The following is a 6,493-nucleotide window of genomic DNA, read 5'->3' on the forward strand; positions in this document are numbered from 1 at the left end:
CTGGAAGATCCACAAAGGAGGAAAGGGCAACCCTCTCCAGTATTCTTGCCTAGAGAGTTCCATGGACAGAGGAGCCTGGCGGGCTAGTCTATGGGCTTGCAGAGAGTTGGACACCACTAAAGCAACTGAAAACACACGTATAATATTCTTTCAGCTCACCTTTTGAAAAAAGAATTTTATGTAAATCTTAGCAATAGGGATACAGTGTAGACCCTTTTTGTGTTGGAGACTGAAATGAGCTAGGAGCTACAGTATACATCCATCATGTGCAAATGAATGTGGTGCCCCAAAGAGAACTGACTTGGCTCAATACACACAACACAATTACAACTAGAGTCTTTGCCTCCATGGCCAATGGCAGGTTTGGAAGCAGCCTGTTAGAGGCAGTATCTCTTTCCCCCCCATTAACTAGACGCAAGATTTATTGTTTATTCATTGCTGTGCATTCTCTCAGTCATATCCGACTCTTTGTAACCCCATGGACTGCAGCACACCAGGTTTCTCTGTCCTTCACCATCTCCCAGAGCTTGCCCAAATTCATGTCTGTTGAGTCCGAGATGCCATCCAACCATCTTATCCTCTGTTGCCCTCTTCTCCTCCTGCCTTCAGTCTTTCCCAGCTTCAGTGTCTTTTCCAGTGAGTTGGCTCTTCTCAAGAGGTGGCCAAAGTACTGGAGCTTCAGCATCATTCCTTCCAATAAATGTTCAGTGTTGATTTCCTTTATTCATTAATGCAAAATATTTAAAATATTTTACCCTGTTTTCAAAATCAAAGACATAGCTCTTCATGCAGTTACTTCTCTTTTAAGTTCCTAGTAATGATGCATCACTCATTGCTGGCAGGAAGGGGTCAGAAGTTACAGGGAAAAAAGTTTCAGAAGAAAAACCATACCATCCCCCAAGAAAAAAGTTCCTGTCCACTGCTCGGTCTGATTTAATGACAAAGCTGAAACTGATGAATCAAATTTCAAGTCACTATTTTAAGTTTCACTTTTTAATATACTTTAGATGTTAATGTAAAGACAACATAATACAGTTTTCTCTTAAATATGAAGAAGAAAGGACCTTAGAAATCATAGTACTTTAGTAATTTTGAAATATCGTTTAACGGAATCCCCACACCCACTCCATCCATCTTCAGCAGGACTGCATTTGAATAATCTCAATCAAGTAAGATTGTAAACTATTTTGAATGCTCCTGTTAAAAGTGATTCTGTCTTATCCATCATGAACTACTTAGTATTAGGCATTCTTCATGCTTCAGGAATTTTTTTAAGTATTTAATAAAGTTATGCAAGAAATAATATAAATTCTTTTGTGGCCTTCCTATGTGGAAGTTAAGTTCAGTTCAGTCGCTCAGTCGTGTCTGACTCTTTGTGACCCCATGAACCGCAACACGCCAGGCCTCCCTGTCCATCATCAACTGCTGCAGTTTACCATATCTAATAAGTGGAAGGCAATGTGCTAAATTTTAGAAAAGATGCAAAAATAAGTTAGATTTGGTCCCTGTTGCCAAGGTGACTCTAATCCAGAAAGGCACGTGGAGAGGATGTGACTTTTTGGCTGCCCACAACCCATTTCCCTTTCTGGTGATTCCTCTGGGAAACCATACCATCTTCACTCTTAGTCTTACTGGGGCTGATGACACTCCCTTCTCCAGCATGGACTTCTAGGATGACCAGCTATCCCAGTGTGCCCTAAATCCAGGGGTTTCCTGGAGCATGAGCCTTATAGCCCTGAAACCAGAAAAGTCCCAGGCAAATTGGAATGAGCTGGTCACACCTTTGCTTTGCACTTCTCTTCTTTTCACAGCTATTTGTAAGGCCTCCCCAGACAGCCATTTTGCTTTTTTTGCATTTCTTTTCCATGGGGATGGTCTTGATCCCTGTCTCCTGTACAATGTCATGAACCTCATTCCACAGTTCATCAGGCACTCTATCAGATCTAGGCCCTTAAATCTATTTCTCACTTCCACTGTATAATCATAAGGGATTTGATTTAGGTCATACCTGAATAGTCTAGTGGTTTTCCCTACTTTCTTCAATTTAAGTCTGAATTTGGCAATAAGGAGTTCATGGTCTGAGCCACAGTCAGCTCCTGGTCTTGTTTTAGTTGACTGTATAGAGCTTCTTCATCTTTGGCTGCAAAGAATATAATCAGTCTGATTTCGGTGTTGACCATCTGGTGATGTCCATGTATAGAGTCTTCTCTTGTGTTGTTGGAAGAGGGTGTTTGTTATGACCAGTGCATTTTCTTGGCAAAACTCTATTAGTCTTTGCCCTGCTTCATTCCATATTCCAAGGCCAAATTTGCCTGTTACTCCAGGTGTTTCTTGACTTCCTACTTTTGCATTCCAGTCCCCTGTAATGAAAAGGACATCTTTTTTGGGTGTTAGTTCTAAAAGTTCTTGTAGGTCTTTATAGAACCGTTCAACTTCAGCTTCTTCAGCGTTACTGGTTGGGGCATAGACTTGGATTACTGTGATCTTGAAAGGTTTGCCTTGGAAACGAACAGAGATCATTCTGTTGTTTTTGAGATTGCATCCAAGTACTGCATTTTGGACTCTTTTGTTGACCATGATGGCTACTCCATTTCTTCTGAGGGATTCCTGCCCGCAGTAGTAGATATAATGGTCATCTGAGTTAAATTCACCCATTCCAGTCCATTTCAGTTCGCTGATTCCTAGAATGTCGACATTCACTCTTGCCATCTCTTGTTTGACCACTTCCAATTTGCCTTGATTCATGGACCTGACATTCCAGGTTCCTATGCAATATTGCTCTGTACAGCATCGGACCTTGCTTCTATCACCAGTCACATCCACAGCTGGGTATTGTTTTTGCTTTGGCTCCATCCCTTCATTCTTTCTGGAGTTATTTCTCCACTGATCTCCAGTAGCATATTGGGCACCTACTGACCTGGGAAGTTTCTCTTTCAGTATCCTATCATTTTGCCTTTTCATACTGTTCATGGGGTTCTCAAGGCAAGAATACTGAAGTGGTTTGCTGTTCCCTTCTCCAGTGGCCCACATTCTGTCAGATCTCTCCACCATGACCCGCCCATCTTGGGTTGCCCCACTGGCATGGCTTAGTTTCATTGAGTTAGACAAGGCTGTGGTCCTAGTGTGATTAGATTGACTAGTTTTCTGTGAGTATGGTTTCAGTGTGTCTGCCCTCTGATGCCCTCTTGCAACACCTACTGTCTTACTTGGGTTTTTCTTACCTTGGGCGTGGGGTATCTCTTCATGGCTGCTCCAGCAAAGCGCAGCCAATGCTCCTTACCTTGGATGAGGGGTATCTCCTCACCACCACCCTTCCTGACCTTCAACGTGGGATAGCTCCTCTAGGCCCTCCTGTGCCCGCGCAGCCACGGCATGGGGTTGGTCCTCCCAGGCACCGCCCCTGACCTCGGACACTGGGTATCTCCTCTCGGCCGCCCCTGCTGACCTCAGATGTGGGGTAGCTCCTCTTGGCTGTTCCTGCGCCGTCGCAGGCTGGCACTCTTGGCTGCTGCCCCTGACCTCGGATGTGGGGTAACTCCTCTTAGCCGCCGCCCTTCAGGCATGGGGTCCTCCCGGCTTCTGCCCCTGACTTTGGACGTGGGGTAGCTCCTCTCGGCCGCACTTAGCGTGCTGGTCACCGGCTTCTCTCTGGATCCTTAACCAGAGGTCTTCTGGAATCTGAGACCGGGCCGCGTGAGCTTCAGAATGGGAAAGACTAGAGATCTCTTCAAGAAAATCAGAGATACCAAAGGAACATTTCATGCAAAGATGGGCTCGATAAAGGACAGAAATGGTATGGACTGAACAGAAGCAGAAAATATTAAGAAGAGATGGCAAGAATACACAGAAGAACTGTACAAAATAGATCTTCACGACCCAGATAATCACGATGGTGTGATCACTGACCTAGAGCCAGACATCCTGGAATGTGAAGTCAAGTGGGCCTTAGAAAGCATCACTACGAACAAAGCTAGTGGAGGTGATAGAATTCCAGGTGAGCTATTCCAAATCCTGAAAGATGATGCTGTGAAAGCACTGCACTCAATATGCCAGCAAATTTGGAAAACTCAGCAGTGGCCACAGGACTGGAAGAGGTCAGTTTTCATTCCAATCCCAAAGAAAGGCAATGCCAAAGAACGCTCAAACTACCGCACAGTTGCACTCATCTCACACGCTAGTAAAGTAATGCTTAAAATTCTCCAAGCCAGGCTTCAGCAATATGTGAACCGTGAACTTCCTGATGGTCAAGCTGGTTTTAGAAAAGGCAGAGGAACCAGAGATCAAATTGCCAACATCTGCTGGATCGTGGAAAAAGCAAGAGAGTTCCAGAAAAACATCTGTTTCTGCTTTCTTGACTATGCCAAAGCCTTTGACTGTATGGATCACAATAAACTGTGGGAAATTCTTCAAGAGATAGGAATACCAGACCACCAGATCTGCCTCTTGAGAAATTTGTATACAGGTCAGGAAGCAACAGTTAGAACTGGACATGGAACAACAGACTGGTTCCAAATAGGAAAAGGAGTACGTCAAGGCTGTATATTGTCACCCTGTTTATTTAACTTCTATGCAGAGTACATCATGAGAAACGCTGGACTGGAAGAAACACAAGCTGGAATCAAGATTGCTGGGAAAAATAGCAATAACCTCAGATATGCAGATGACACCACCCTTATGGCAGAAAGTGCAGAGGAACTAAAAAGCCTCTTGATGAAAGTGAAAGTGGAGAGTGAAAAAGTTGGCTTAAAGCTCAACATTCAGAAAACGAAGATCATGGCATCCGGTCCCACCACTTCATGGGAAATAGATGGGGAAACAGTGGAAACAGTGTCAGACTTTATTTTTCTGGGCTCCAAAATCACTGCAGATGGTGACTGCAGCCATGAAATTAAAAGATGCTTACTCCTTGGAAGGAAAGTTATGACCAACCTAGATAGCATATTCAAAAGCAGAGACATTACTTTGCCAACAAAGGTCCGTCTAGTCAAGGCTATGGTTTTTCCTGTGGTCATGTATGGATGTGAGAGTTGGACTGTGAAGAAGGCTGAGGGCCAAAGAATTGATGCTTTTGAACTGTGGTGTTGGAGAAGACTCCTGAGAGTCCCTTGGACTGCAAGGAGATCCAACCAGTCCATCCTGAAGGAGATCAGCCCTGGGATTTCTTTGGAAGGAATGATGCTAAAGCTGAAACTCCAGTACTTTGGCCACCTCATGCGAAGAGTTGACTCATTGGAAAAGACTCTGATGCTGGGAGGGATTGGGGGCAAGAGGAGAAGGGGATGATGGAGAATGAGATGGCTGGATGTCATCACCAACTCAATGGACATGAGTCTGAGTGAACTCCGGGAGTTGGTGATGGACAAGGAGGCCTGGCGTGCTGCGATTCATGGGGTCACAAAGAGTCAGGCACGACTGAGCGACTGATCTGATCTGTTCTGATCTGGTCACACCTACTCTGACCCTAGCCTGGCCTATTAGAGCCACTTCTGGTCCCTTGACCACACGACTTCATTCTGTAATGGGGACAGAATGGGGACATGCATTGGGCCAGACTAAAAAGATTCAATCCTGACGCATTTGTTGAAGCAATTGAGAAAGAGTCAGTCTCTCAGCAGGAGCAGCTAAATAAGTAGAAAACAAGCATCTCTTGTTTTATTGCCCATCACAGGTATTACTTTTTTTTTTTTTTAAAGCAAATTGAAGGTTTGTGGCAGCCCTGTGTTGAGCAAGTCTGCTGCTGCTGCTGCTGCTAAGTCGCTTCAGTTGTGTCTGACTCTGTGCGATCCCATAGACGGCAGCTCACCGGGCTCCCCCGTCCCTGGGATTCTCCAGGCAAGAACACTGGAGTGGGTTGCCATTTCCTTCTCCAATGCATGAAAGGGAAAAGTGAAAGTGAAGTCTATGGGCACCATTTTTCCCTCAGCATGTGCTCACTTCATGTCTCTGTGTCTCACAGTATTTCAAATTTTAAAATCATGATTACACTTGTTAGGGTCTTCTGTGATCAGTGACCTTTGATGCTACTATTGTAATTGAGTGGGGGCGCTGCAGGACCCCTCCCGTGTAAGACTGCACATTCAGTGGACAAAAGCTGTGTGTGTGTTCTGACTGCCCTGCCCACCAGCTGTTCTCCCATCTCTCTCCCTCTCCTTGGGCCTCCCTGTTCCCTGAGACACAACAATGTTGAAATTCGGCTAAATAGTAACCCCGCAATAGCCTCGCTAAGTGTTCAAATAAAAGGAAAATTCTCAGTTCTCTCACTTTAAGTCAGAAGCTAAGAAGTGATTAAATCCAGTGAGGAAGGCAGGTCGAAGCCAAGATAGGCTAAAAGCTAGGTGCTTACAAACAGCCAGGTTGTGAAAGCAAAGGAAAGGTTCTTGAAGGAAATGAAAAGTGCTGCTCCAGTGAGCACATGAATGATAAGAAAGTGAAACAGCCTTTATTGCTGATGTGGAGAAACTTGGAGTGGTCTGGATGGAAGACCAAAGCGGCC

Source organism: Bubalus kerabau, chromosome 3 (assembly GCF_029407905.1).
Source record: "Bubalus kerabau isolate K-KA32 ecotype Philippines breed swamp buffalo chromosome 3, PCC_UOA_SB_1v2, whole genome shotgun sequence".
NCBI classification, from domain to species: Eukaryota; Metazoa; Chordata; class Mammalia; order Artiodactyla; family Bovidae; genus Bubalus; species Bubalus kerabau.